Here is a 14,023-nt window from a genome sequence, read left to right as displayed (position 1 = left end):
AAAAAATAATAATAATAATAACAAAGAAATGTGTACTCTTAAGGAGTTCAGATTTCAATCTTCAGAATGTCCAAATATTATAACCAATTTTTTAAAAAGGACTATGTTTGGTAAAATATTAATGCAGTTACTCATCTGAAGGATTCTGTGTTGCTAAATTTATAACTGAGAATTATTGAGTGACAATATATAGGACACAGAGTGTGTTAACATGGCTGATCTTTTCGTTTCTGTGTCAATAGAATCAATTTTGTGAAGTTCAAAACACAAACATAAGAAAACTGAACACAGTTTCCCTTGGTGATCTCTTCTAAACTTCTTCGAAATGTGTGTACGTGTCTTTGTGTCAGTATAACAAAATTTTAAAGGCTGATTTGGTTCCTTATGTCGTTCTTATGACAGGACAATTATTTTCAGTAAGATTATCCATCTTGTAAATGTATCTCTTTGTTTTATCAAATATGCTAATAAAATATATTTTATGTGTGATATTGGGTGTATGTTTATAGGAAACAAACGTGCTACAGTTCATCGGCATGTTAGTAGAAAAAGTGTTGGAATTGATCCATTCCGGATATTTAGCCATTTAAGAAATAATATTTAAAAACTTTACTAAGCCTCTAACAAGATATAACTCAACTCTTCAGAGTGTGAGGAGGATCAGTGTTGGAATTCCAAGAGTTAAAGTTCAAAGTGGAGGAAGAGAGGCCCATTGAGGTTGAGAATGTGTATCCAGAGAGAGTCTGGGAACTTATCATCAAAACAAAGCAAAATGGAGTCACCAGAGAATGAGGACCATATTTTAAAATCACAGTGACATTGTTTAAATATATTGGAGAAAGGCGAGTATACCAGAAAATTCTCTACACAGAGAAAGATTCACAGTGGAATTTCCTAGGAAAAAGTGACTAATCTATTAACATCTTTAAAAAATTGTAAGGAAAGTGAACATGATGAAATTTTAGGGTTTAAAGAGTATGAAACGCTTCTTCAGGTGGCAAAATGCTGAACAAATTGAAGTAAATCTCCAGGAAAAAAGTGGCTGATGACCTTGTGCGGTCAAATGTGTGATAATAATAGCAGTATGAACAGTAACCACGTGGTATGTGCCGGATGCTAAGCAAGGTGTTTGATGTACCTTGGCTTTGATTTTCACCAACACCCTTGCAGCTTCAGGGTATTCGCCCCATAAGCAAAGGCTTGGGAGTCCAACATTGGGGCTCCTGTAATGACTCCACACCTGCCTGTTCTTGGGAGTTAGGCCAGTTCCTGTAATGTTCTGCCTGGTTCTGATAGATCTACTCTACATTTTTCTACTTCTGAAGCGCTTCCCAGCGAATTTCCCCCTTGGATCATGTTATCTTTGATTTCTCAAGGAACTGTAGCTGAGATTAGACTGTGTCTGCAAGTAGCTCCTTGGTTTTTTTTTCTTCCAGTTTTATTGAGATGTGACTGACATACAGCACTGTGTAAGTTTAAGATGTACAGCATAATGATTTGACTTACATGCATCATGAAATGATTACCTCGATATGATTAGGGAACATCCATCATCTCAAACAGATACAAAATAAAAGAAAAATAAAAAAACCTTTTTCCTTATGATGAGAACTCAGGATTTGCTCTCGTAACTTTTACGTATAACGTACAGCAGTGTTCATTATATTAATCATTTGTACATTACATCCCTAGTGCTGATTCCTCCTATGACTGGAAGCTTGTACCTTTTGACCACCTTCATCTAATTCCCCCTCTTCCCATCCCCTGCCTCTGGTAACCATGATCCTGATCTCTTTTCTATGAGTTTGTTCATTTGTTGAAGTATAATTGACCTGTAACACTGTGTTAGTTCCTGGTGCACAACCTTGTGATTTGATATTTCTATGCTTTGCAAAATGGTCACCACTGCAAGTAGCTCCTTGTAAATCTTGGTCTCTGATCTCTGTAACTGGGCACCCCCATTTCTGGCTCTTTTTTTTTATATTCTTCCCAAATTTCAATGAATTCTCTCTTACTTAGCTGCTCTCTCCCTTTGCTTATAGAACGTGGTACATGTCCTCCTGGAATTAACCCTGAGAATGCACTAAAAGTCAGAGCAAGCAATGGGTTGGATTCAGGTAGTCAAACTAGATTGAGGAAGGAAGAGAAAGTTAAGTAAGGCAAGGTCATGAGTGCTGGATAACATTTTCAGTAGGATCCTGGTGTGAGCTTGACTCCAGACCAGGGATGCCTTGAAAAGCACAGAGTGCCCATGTAAAATAATGTTGCCCCTGCTCTCTGCTGTCTGCACTTTATCCACCAGCAGCACTTGAGTGACTCAGGGCCCGCAATTGTGTAACTGTAGCCGGAGGAAGCACTCGAAGGTCGGCAAGGGCACGGTGTTCCTACGTGGGGCAGCAGCAGAGGGGCTGCAGTTACTGGAAGGGCCTTACTGGATTGTACAGCATATCTCCAGGCAATCATAAAAATCCACGCTTGCCATCTGCCTTGGAAAACATTATTCAATGAGCATTTAATATTTCATTATTGTTACAGTTAGGATTGTATTATAGTTTAGAGGCAGAATCAAATTTTGAGGTAAGGATGTGTGTTGATGAGTGTATTTTTAATGTGCTACATTATTGCCAGTTTTAGACCAGAAGGGCTGTCTTTGGCGAGAGGTTTATTCTCCTGACACTGTAAGGGCTGTTCACTCATTCGGCAAGCTTATGTTGTTGTCAGTGTGTTTGTGCTGGGAGTAGAAGGACGAATACATTCTGGTTCTGACATCAAGGGACCTAAAGTAGGTTCTGGCATCAAAGAACTTAGAATCCTGTAGAATTATTTTACGGCGCAATGAAGTATTCGGAGTGGCATGGCAGATGTTGGCAAAGGATGCGATGGAGGCATAGGGATGAGTGATCGATTTTATGGGGTTGGGAGGGTTAGGAAATCTCCACGGAAAAAGTCATCCTTGAAATGTGCCTGAAAAGTGAGTAAATGCTCTGTGAGTAAACAAGAGCTAAGACACTCCAGGCCAAGGCATGCGGGTGAGCAGACACAGAAGTATAAAGAAGCAGGGCTTAGAGGAACTGCAGTTTGAGAAAAAACATTCTGACCATAACACGGTAGAGGGATAAAAGGGACGTTAGACTGGAGGCAGGGAGAACCTTAGAGAACTGTTTCTAAGGGACTGAATAAGGCAGTAGCCACAAGGATAGAAAGAAGGAGTCAGATTGGAAAAATGATTTTGAAAAGGTAGAATCAACAGGAGTTGGCTGTGGCTTGGAATAAAGGACAGGGAGGAATCGAAACTGATTCCTAGATTCCTGGCTTGAACAACCTGATAGAGGGTCAGCTATTCACTAATAATGGGGAAAGTTCAGTAGAAAAACAAATATAGAATATAGCTTTGAGATGATTTTGAGATGTCTGTGAGTAATCTAGGCAGTAAAATTGGTATTTCTGGACAACAGGAGGGAGGTCTGATATAGAGGCATTGGATTTGGGTGTTACCGGCAGGTAGGTGTCAAGCTCTTGTAGCTCCAGGAACTGATAAGATCACATAGGAGGATGTTAATATTGGAAAGCCATAGAGAAGTCATCCCTGGCAATTACCACCATTAGAGGACTAGAGAGGAAAGAGATATGGCAAATAAATCAAGGGGAGTGGCAAGATTAGTAGCATGGGACTCAAGAGAGCTATTTCCAGTTGACCAAGGGAAGAGTTGTTCCACGCAGGAAGATGTCAAGTGATGCACAGAGGCCAAGATTTCCAATAAAAAGAGATCAGTGTGTTAGGATGTCAAAGATGACCTCTACCAGAGCAGAGTTAGCAGAGTAGGAAGGGCAGAATCTTGACTAGAGTTCACTGAAGAATCAATACGGGAAGAAAAACTATTCTTTGGGGAAGCTTGCTGAGAAGGGACAAAGATTACTGGTGGAGTGAAAAGCCAAGGAGTGAATATTTTCAAATGGAAACTTGAGCTTGTTTAGCCTTCTGAAAGGAACCTATGGAGAGAACAAGATGTTGAAATACAGGAGAAAGAGGAAATACCTTCACAGCAAGTTCCTGGAGATGAGAGGAAATGAACTCAGGAACCCAGGCAGAGAGGTTAACCCAAACCAAGAAGGATACTTCTTTCTTTGAGACTTTGGGAGAGAAGGTGACATTAGGCACAACCACAGTTCTTCCAAGAATCCTTTAAAGCATCCTGCAAAGCATTCTAGTCAGCATTTTCCTGATTGTTTTATTTGGATATACTGAATCACTGGAGTGTTTTCTTCAGGTTTTTGTTTTTCTTCAGCTATTTAATCAAATATTTGTGCTTGTTTATTCGCTATGATTTCATGTTTTTGATTTTTGATTTTTGTGAAGATGCAGTCTTTCTGGCACAAGCATTTTCAAATTAAGTGTTATTAAATCCACAAGAGCTGAAGAACCCTGATTGCCAGCCTTAATGATCAGCCTTAATTCTCTCAGTTGTGTGAGCGTTAGTGTCATAAGGCAAATCCCAAATGTCTGCTTACAGAAATTCTTCTGTTATAGTCTTTAAGAATTATAAAAGCAGAAGCTACTCTCCTTATGTAATTTTATGTGAAGTTTTCCTGAAAATCAAACCCAATCAAACCCTTCATCTCTGGTTACCTATAGTCTGTCTCTCCTTTCTTTCCTCCCTCTGGCTCCTTTTCTCTCTCTCCTTACCTCCTGCTTTCCTTCTTCCCTCCCTCCTTCCCTCCCTTCCTTCCTTCCTTCCTTTCCAAATCACAGATTTATCTCTTTTTGTAAATAATTTTAGAATCAGTAGACCATTGCCAATTCCTTCTTTCAGACCTTTCGTGTTTCATGCTTTAATTGCGGGAACAGTCTCCCAAATGGTACTGCTGCCACAAGTCTTACTCCTCTCTAATCAACCTTCTATATGTCCATCAGCATTATATTTTTTAACACTTTTAAAAACACTTATCTGCCACATGGAAACTGCTTGTGGCCTTGACGGTGATAGTTTAGTGAAGTGAGGGCAGTGAAAGCTAGAAGGGCTGGGCTAATGACTTGTCTTACTCTCTTACTTTAGAGCCGAATATGACTCTCATTGACAAGAATATAGAGACCAAATGCATTTAAGGATTTTCATAATCAATCTCCAACTTATTTTTTAAGACTTGATCCTCTATGATATATCTTATCTTCTCCATATGTGTTTATAACTGACATTTTACACGTTTGCTGTCCTGGAGTAGTTTTTTTTCCCCAGAACATTCCATGTCCTCTCTCATCCTCATGTTCCATTTTCCCAAAATGCCTCCCATTCTTCTCCACATTAAAAAACAAAACAAAACAAAAATCCTCCTACTTATTCTTTGAAGCCCAACTTAAATATCATCTCATCTGTAGTCTATTGTCATACTTTGCGTCCTATTGTATTGTCCTTATAGGAGGTGGCAGTAGTTATTTCGAAGAAAACTAAATATGGTTAGGAGAGGGATCCCCGTGGTTTCCACCTTGCCTTATTCTCAAGATAAAAAACTTCTGCTGACTCCACTGAAAGGAAGTGAGCTCTTATCTCAGAGTTCCATTGTAGTTGTTTACTTGTCTACTTCTCTTGCTAATTAATTTTTGTATTCCAGCACTTAGCTCATAGGAGACAAAAATAAATGTAGAAGAAATAACATTTAACTGCACAAATAGGTGGTCCCTAAGAATTAGCTTTGCTCCTGGATGGCAAGAGATGATAAGGAGAAGTCTAGGAGATCAGCTGTCTCTAATAAGCAATATCGCATAGTTAGAGTTTGAAAGTTATTGCAAGATGTTTAGCAGTATGGACAAGTGAGTGGTTTCTCACACTCGACAAACTTCACCATTAACCTAATTTTTTTTTTTTTTTTTTTTTTTTTTTTTTTTTGCGGTATGCGGGCCTCTCACTGTTGTGGCCTCTCCCGTTGCGGGGCACAGGCTCCGGACGCGCAGGCCCAGCGGCCATGGCTCACGGGCCCAGCCGCTCCGCGGCATGTGGGATCTTCCCGGACCGGGGCACGAACCCGCGTCCCCTGCATCGGCAGGCGGACTCTCAACCACTGCGCCACCAGGGAAGCCCTAACCTAATTTTTATTAAAGTGCACATGTGGTTTCAGGGCTTATGGGGCAAATACAGCTCGTTTTTGTTTTTCGGTCTATAAAATTCCCAGCTTGGATTAAAGTATTTCTAAGGCCTTTTTCTATCCTGCATTTCCATGATTCTTGCCATTTCCTAACCAGACCATTTCTTTGTTCGTGCACCTCTCTCTCTGTTTGGAAGCCTTTTTCTCCTCTTGTCTGCCTTGGAGACCTCCTAATAACCCCTTAAGGCAGAGCTCAGATATCTGCTGCTCCCACTTCTCCCCTAAAGCTGGCAGGACTCCTCACTCTTCTTCCCAGAATGCACTGCAAGCATCACTCTTATAGGATGTACCGCATTGTACATAATCGCTTATGTGTTTCCTATCGGCATCCTTCCCCAACTCTTCACCCTCAAATAGGATGACAGCTCCCCAAAGCAGGCATGACATTTTCATGTTTTAAATCTCTTTGTATCCCTACTGCTGAGTGCAGTTCCAGCATCAATTGACTTAATTCTTTTCCCTTTTCTCCCGTGTTACATATGAGCTTTTTAGAATACAAGGTAAGAAGGGAAGAGTGATTATATCATGGCAAGTCAGTAGCAACTGGGTAGCAGCAGTGCACTGCGATCAGACAGCTTATACAACTGTTCTGGTCAGCTATGTAAGTTCAGTCCAAATGGTTAGTCTGTGTAAATATGATTCTTAATATCTTATCATCAGTAGATGGACTTGGCTGGGGTTGCTCAGAGCAGGGAAGGGATGCATAGCTAACTTCTTAGAAGGAAGTAACAGGTATTAACCTTTTTGAGCTACCTGGATCCATTTAGTAACTTCCTTTTAGTAAATTGCTTAAATAGAAACTTAGTGACCCAGAAAGTTAGCACATCTGCCTAAAAGTAAGCAATTTACCCTCTTCTCAGTTATAGGATGAGTCCTTAATGGCCTCTTTAAATCTTAATGTCTTCCTCAGTGTGTGGACCGGCGTAGTCTTTTATGGTATTCTAACTTAAGCATTTCAAATCAAATCTATTTATTGAGCTCTGTGCAAAGCATGGTGCTTAGCTGTAGGGCGTACAAAGATGAATAAGATATAGTTGCTCTCATTAAGGAGGGTATTATCTTATTTGGTACACAAGACAGATGTGTGATAAATTAAATAATAATACATGATTTAAATAACGACTTGAGAGACTCATTGAAAAGATTTCACAAGGCAGTAAGTGCTTAATTGGCAGATTAATTATTCAGACTACATATAGTAGGCATTCCAGAGAGTGGGGAGAACCCTTTAGGTTATGTAAGACTTTCCGAAGAAGGAAGTATTTCAGTTAGGGCTTCAAAAATGCCTCATAAGGGAGAAGGAATTTGTATTATCTGGGGACATGAGCAGGAATGGCCTATTACCTGGTAGGACAGGTAACACTCTCAGGAAGTAGTAGGTAGTGGGTTGTCTTAGGTTGTGCTGTTAAAACAAAATGCCACATACTAGGTAGCTTATAAACAACAGAAATTTATTTCTTACAGTTTGAGAGGCTGAAAATTCTGAGATCGGGGTGCCAGCATGGTCGGGTGAGGGTCCTCTTCTGGCTGCAGACTTCTCATTGTACCCTCATATGTTGGAAAGGGTGAGGGAGCTCTCTCTTGGGCCTCTTGTATAAGGGTATTCATCTCACTCATGAGAGCTACACCTTCATGACCTAATCACCTCCCAAACACCCCACCTCCAATACCATCACATTAGGCTTTAGGATTTCGACATATGAATTTTGAGGGACACAAACATTCAGACCATAGTATAGATCAAACGCCAGGATCAGACATGGAAATTGCTGGGAGAGAGTTCAGTCTGTAATATAGCATCTAGAGGGAAACAGCCAACAACATGTGACATAGTCTTGGCAAGAAGTCAGTATCAAGGGATCTAGCATAACGAAGATGTCGGGGCTTCCCTGGTGGCGCAGTGGTTGAGAGTCCGCCTGCCGATGCAGGGGACACAGGTTCGTGGCCCGGTCCGAGAAGTGTCAAGATAACTGACTGTACATAGATAATAGTTAATTATAGCAACAATGACAATTAAACAACAATGGCAGCAGCAGGAATCGATAATTTTGAGGTGTTTGCTAAGTGCCAGGCACATATACATGATCTATTTTCCTGTATTAGTTCTTCTAATCCTCACTAATTTATAGATTAGCTACTAATATAATTCCCATTTTACAGAAGAAGATTTTGAGACACCAATCTACACGCAGATGTTACTTACCAGTCAAATGGCATAAAGAAACTCTGCCCACAAACAGTACCAGTACCTGGGCAAAGATTATCTTGGCAAACATCTAGCCCTACAAGGATCTGAGACTTTTAAGTAGGTTGTTAGGAGATGATTTAATACACAAGGGTCATTACTCTGGCCTGAGTCATCCATTCACCATGTATTCATCAGCCCATGAATTTAAGTCACAACCACCCAGTGGTGCCTGTGCCATCTGACTAGACTTCTCGGTACTTAGACTCTGTTTCTGCCGGTTCTATCCTTCTAGCTCTGAGACTCTGCCTTGATTCCTGACTCCAGCTTCTGTGCTGGTTTTGGATTTACTCTCTCCAGTCTTCAAACTCAGTATTTACCAGTAGATATTGACTTGACTATTGTCTTGATTGTTGGCCTGTTGGCCTGTCTCTAGCAGGAAGTTCTAGTTTCCATTCCAACCCCCAAACTCAGTCTTGTGGGACCCAACACTCTCCTTACCCCGTATTCCACACAGGCCAACCCTACAGCTCCTTCCTCACTATTCTCCTAAGTGGAGATAGGGTAGATGGGAATATGAGTGGGTTCAGACATAAAAAATACTGATCTGTGTTTGGGAATCAGTGAATTCGCCTGGAGCAGAGCTCTTCGAGGGAACAGAGGGAGACAAGTCCGATATTGTCCATGGAGATTGAGATGGGGAGGGACCTAACTTGAAATACTTGAAATGTTACATTTCTAGCAATAAGATTTAATGTGAAAAGAATCACAAAACTAACACAGCAATGTGTTTTAAATGCTCCACCTCTGGGTTATCTTTGCAAAATTAAAGTCACATGTGGGATCTATTTTAGGCAGATTTTTCTTTCCAGTTTCGAGGAACATATACAACTTCAGGATAGATGAATGTTTCTTAAGGGGCGATTCATTGAAATATCAGGCTCAGATACATAAAATGAAGATTCCTAGGTCATGCCCCCGGGCTGCTAGATCAGAAACTTTTGGGGGTTGGTGGTAGTAGATTTTGAATTCCCACCTCAGGTGGTTATTGAGTACAAGAAATTTGTAATGAAGGGAAGACCAATAAACACTGCAGCCTCATGATCAGGCGTTACAGAAATGGTAAGAACTTTTGTGAGTCATTGTGATTCTAGTGATAGTTTTTGTCTCCTTAGCAGTATTGTTACTTAATATTTCACCACTATGACTCTGCTTTTTTATTCTCAGTCACAACCTCTGTAGCCCTTACAGCTAGTATTCTCTTTTCTCCTACTTGCTACCTACTGATTTTTGCTTACTTATGGTTTCTACTACCTAATAGCTTGTACTGTCTCGTACCTGTGCTTCCTGCCTTTTCTCTCGAGTTCTGTCTGCTCTGCCCTTCCTCTCCACTGATATTTTTGTCATTGTCCGGGAGAAAGTTGCACAAAGCCTTAAATCAGAGATTAGGAGATCTCTGCATGAGATAATGCTCATAGTTTTTATCCATTTTTATTTTCCATCCTCATGAATAATTTTAATATTTGCAGGATTATAGAGGAAATACAACTGTGATTTACAGTTCCCAAGTTATGTAACTAAAATCACATAGTCTGTCGTGTTTTCCCCATCTCCCTCGAACGATACACATGCCCTGCATTTAAACTCTACAATACAGATAACCTGATTTATTTAGTTGGTGACTTTCCCAGGTATAGCAGCTCTGTTAGCAGAGGTCTCATGCCTTTCACATGTCCCTTGCCAGCCTTGCATCTGGTACCCATCCTTGTTGCAATTCACTGTAGCCAGAGTAGTTAGGTCACAAGGTCAGCTTTCCGTAAAAAAAGAAACCATGGACCAGTCAAGAACTTAGAACATAAACATCCCTCTCTGATCCATAGCCTCATTAGTTGAGTATTTGGGGATAGCCCATTTAGTGTGTGTGTGTGTGTGTGTGTGTGTGTGTGTGTGTGTGTATGTGTTGTATTTGTGAAAATATAGTCTAATACATCATTGCCTGCCTCAAGTATTTGGATTCACTTGAGGATGGCTCTGGACACAGAAGAAGTTCACGGTTGGCTACCTCCCTGGGTATTTGTCACCGTGGCTTTACAGTAGAAATGCAAAGATAGGGCTGAGCATATTCCAAAAGTCACACACTACTACTTCTCTATTCCATAGAGGCTGGATGCACATTAAAGATTCATGAACCTTTATTCAAGCTAAAAACAAGACAATAAAGTTGGTTGAATGATTCCATAGATATCAAAAAATCACAGGCCTACAGCTTCTTAATCACTTACATGCTATGTTCCTTGAGAAACCATGCATTATTATTTATAGCAGGCTCGTCAATTGATTATTATGGACTGTACTTCAAAAAAATAGGAAGCCTTGATTTATAGGCATCTGTTTTCTCACAGTGGATGTGAAATGCTCGGGTCCACTGGGTTCATGAGAAAAGAAAAATTATTCAACACATGTCATGATGGCCATATTACGGGAAAATCTAAATGGACAATTATTTTCCTGAACACTGGCTATTAAACGCATTACATGGAGCGTGAAACTTTTATTCAAAAAGGACTGAGAAGTTTATATTCTGTAAAATCTTTTCTACCGGCATTACTGTGCGTATTTACTAAATACAGGAAGTTCCCGACTGTTCACTCAACAAATATTTATCAAGAGTCTATTACGTTCCAGACATTATGTGCCAGACAGTAGCAAGGTAAAGTCTCTCTTTCATGGAGCTTACCTCCCAGTGGAGGAGAGCCGGAAAAAATAAGGTGATTTCAGATAGTGGGAATTGGCAGGAAGAAAATAAGTTAGAGTAATGGACAAAAGAGTAAGGGGCATGGGGGTGTGTGGAGTACTTTAACTAGACAGCTACTTTAACTAGAAAGGCCAAGAATGGATGCTCAAAGGAGATAAAATCTGAGCTGAGACCTGGATGGAGAGCAACTGGAACATTTATTTAATGCTGGTGAAAATACATATTAATACGACACTTGGGCATAAACGATGGGAAGTTGAAGACACACGCGCCCTATGACTTAGAAATTCCTCGTCCAGGTATAACTCAACAGAAATGCTAGCAAGTTTGTGACAAGAATTATGTACAAGGACTGCCTGTCTACTTATATACTTAGTAATGATGTTCACATTTGTGCTAGCCTCATTAGAGCTCAACACTGAGTGTCTGCCGTTGGGAAGTGTACAACATTTCTGACTGTTATTGATTTACTGAAAAATATATTGCTCCAAACACCTACAGTGTTTCACAGTCTCAAACTGTGAACAGCTCAAATGTCCATCCACACTAGAATGCATATATAAATTGTGTTACTTCATATGATGGAATACTTTACAGCAATGAGAATGAATGAATTATATCTACATACTCATCATAGATGCAACGCACAGTGATAAGTGAAGGAAGCCAGACACAAAAGAACACATGGTGTGTAATTCCATTTATATAAAGTTCGAAAAGGAGGCAAAGGTATACCCTAGGGTTTAGGGGATGCAAGCTCAGGTGGTCATCTGAAAACAGGCAGAGTGGTGATGCCTGTATAGGTCAGGATAGCAGTTATCTCTAGAAGACTGGGGTTAGTGCTCAGAAGTGGATGGGTAGGAAGCTTTGGGGTGCTGGCAATGTCTGTTGACTTGCAGAATAATCCCCCTATCTTGACAGTCTCCATTGACCTGGGTTATAGTTATATAGCTCTTCCCTTTGTGATGCTTCATTGAACTCCACATTATTATTTTGTGCATACAGGTATTGTATTTCACGGAAGAAAAAAATTTGTAAAAGCACAACCTATGCATAATTGAGTACTAATTGTACAGTAGCATGAAAACAAAATCAAGGCTTACTACTCAAAATATTTTTAAAAAATTATCAATGAGATTTTAATCTTGCATTTAAGATGTTTCAATTATTAAATACAAATATGATTTTTATCTACAATAGAAAAATCTTATACTTTATTAATTTTTAATTTTCTACCTCATTGCTGTTTACCTGTGAAAGATGATGATGAGTGATTTATTCTTACCTTAAGCCATACCAGAAGGTATTCTGTTAGATGAGCGACAAGAACAGAAGGTAACATTTTATATAATACCCTTTATGCTGAGAATGCCTCAAGGCACTTTACAGAGTAAACATTGGTAGTGAATAACCTTGAACAAATTTTGCCTTTGTAACGCATTTAAAACTCTATACGTATCAAATAAGGAAATGTTGGCCAGAATGCAAGGCTTCTGTTATTATTAATATTTATTTCCAAGCCTACTAGGGGTGTATATATAGTAAAACACCATGCTGAAATAACAAAGGTCAACAATCATAAAAAAAGGTTTACCTGTCTACTTATCTACTTGGTAAGGATGTTCATATTTGTGATGTCATCACGATGCTTATTACTAAGTGTCAGGGCTTGGGATATGTTATACAAATGACAACTATTGATTCCTCTATAACTTAATGCCCAATGCACTGTGATGCATGGGACTACCAAGGTGTACAGCAATCTCATTACAGAGGAAAACCCTGCATGTTTTTCCTTTGTTCTGTAATTTTTTTTCCTGTGTGTGTGTTTGTGTGTGTGTACATGCACACGTGTCTCCACAAAAAATGTACTGTATTAATTAGAGATTATCAACTAAAGAGATAAAATTTATTAGAAGCCCTTAGCCACCCTTGGTCTCTTTCCAGCATCTCAAACTTGGAGCTCAAAGTTTGCTAAGACAGGGGTGAACTAAATTGCATTAGGAACCCAGGTTCCCTCTAGGACAGAAAGGATTGAGATGTCACAAAAAAGTGTTATAAAAACCTACTGAGCCAGAGTTGTTGGCCCTGAGTAAGGCCTAGTGCTAGAGTAGGTATAGAAACTTCACTGATAAAATTATGAGATAAAATTACTGGAGAAGGTAAAAAGACTTAAAACTAGAGGACTGGCTTGGGTAACGAGATAGATGGTTAAAGCACAATGATTTTTCTGGGGCCAGTGAGGCAGTAGACACCAGAACCTATGTATACCGGCATCCAGTTGGCAGACTTGAGTGCTGGGGAAGTGTCTGAGTAGCAGATTCTAAAACTGCAAGGCAAGGAACCCAGACCAGAGAAGGCTCTTCCTCTCTCACTCTAAGAAGCACTAGTGCAATCCTCTCAGGAGTCTCTGCCACAGTGGTAGCTCACTCAGCTGCCTGCTTTGGGGTGAACCAGCCAGGATTTATGCCCTTGGAGAAGCAACATCAGAAACAAATGGAGAATTGCTTCAGACAGTCTTGGGAAGGGGCTTGTCTGAGGCTGCTGTTCTGGGGAGGTGTGGTCCCTGGAACAGCAACGTTAGAATTACCTAGGAGCTTGTTAGAAATGCATGTTCTAAGGTCCTCCTCCAGACCTACCAAATCAGCATCTCTGAGGGTGGGGAATCAGCATTTTGTATTTTAATAAGTCCTCCAGGTCACTCTGATCAAAGGTAAAGGTTGAGAACCACTAACTTAGAGCAACCAGCTTATGGTAGAGGTGGTAGAATCCTCTAGCTTCAAGGGTCTAACAACAGGGTCAAAAACCACCAGGAGTGGCCCTTTAAGTCTCTATAGGTGGTGACTATGAGCTCTTGTAGTGGTGACAGCATCAGCAATTAGTGATAACATCAGGGGCCAACGTGCTGTCTAGGTGGTGGTGGCACAAACAGCATTGTGTTAACT

Source organism: Neophocaena asiaeorientalis, unplaced genomic scaffold (genome assembly GCF_003031525.2).
Source record: "Neophocaena asiaeorientalis asiaeorientalis breed wild unplaced genomic scaffold, Neophocaena_asiaeorientalis_V1.1 scaffold496, whole genome shotgun sequence".
NCBI lineage: Eukaryota > Metazoa > Chordata > Mammalia > Artiodactyla > Phocoenidae > Neophocaena > Neophocaena asiaeorientalis.
The sequence above is the reverse complement of the archived record's forward strand: the minus strand, read 5'-3'. Positions refer to the sequence as shown.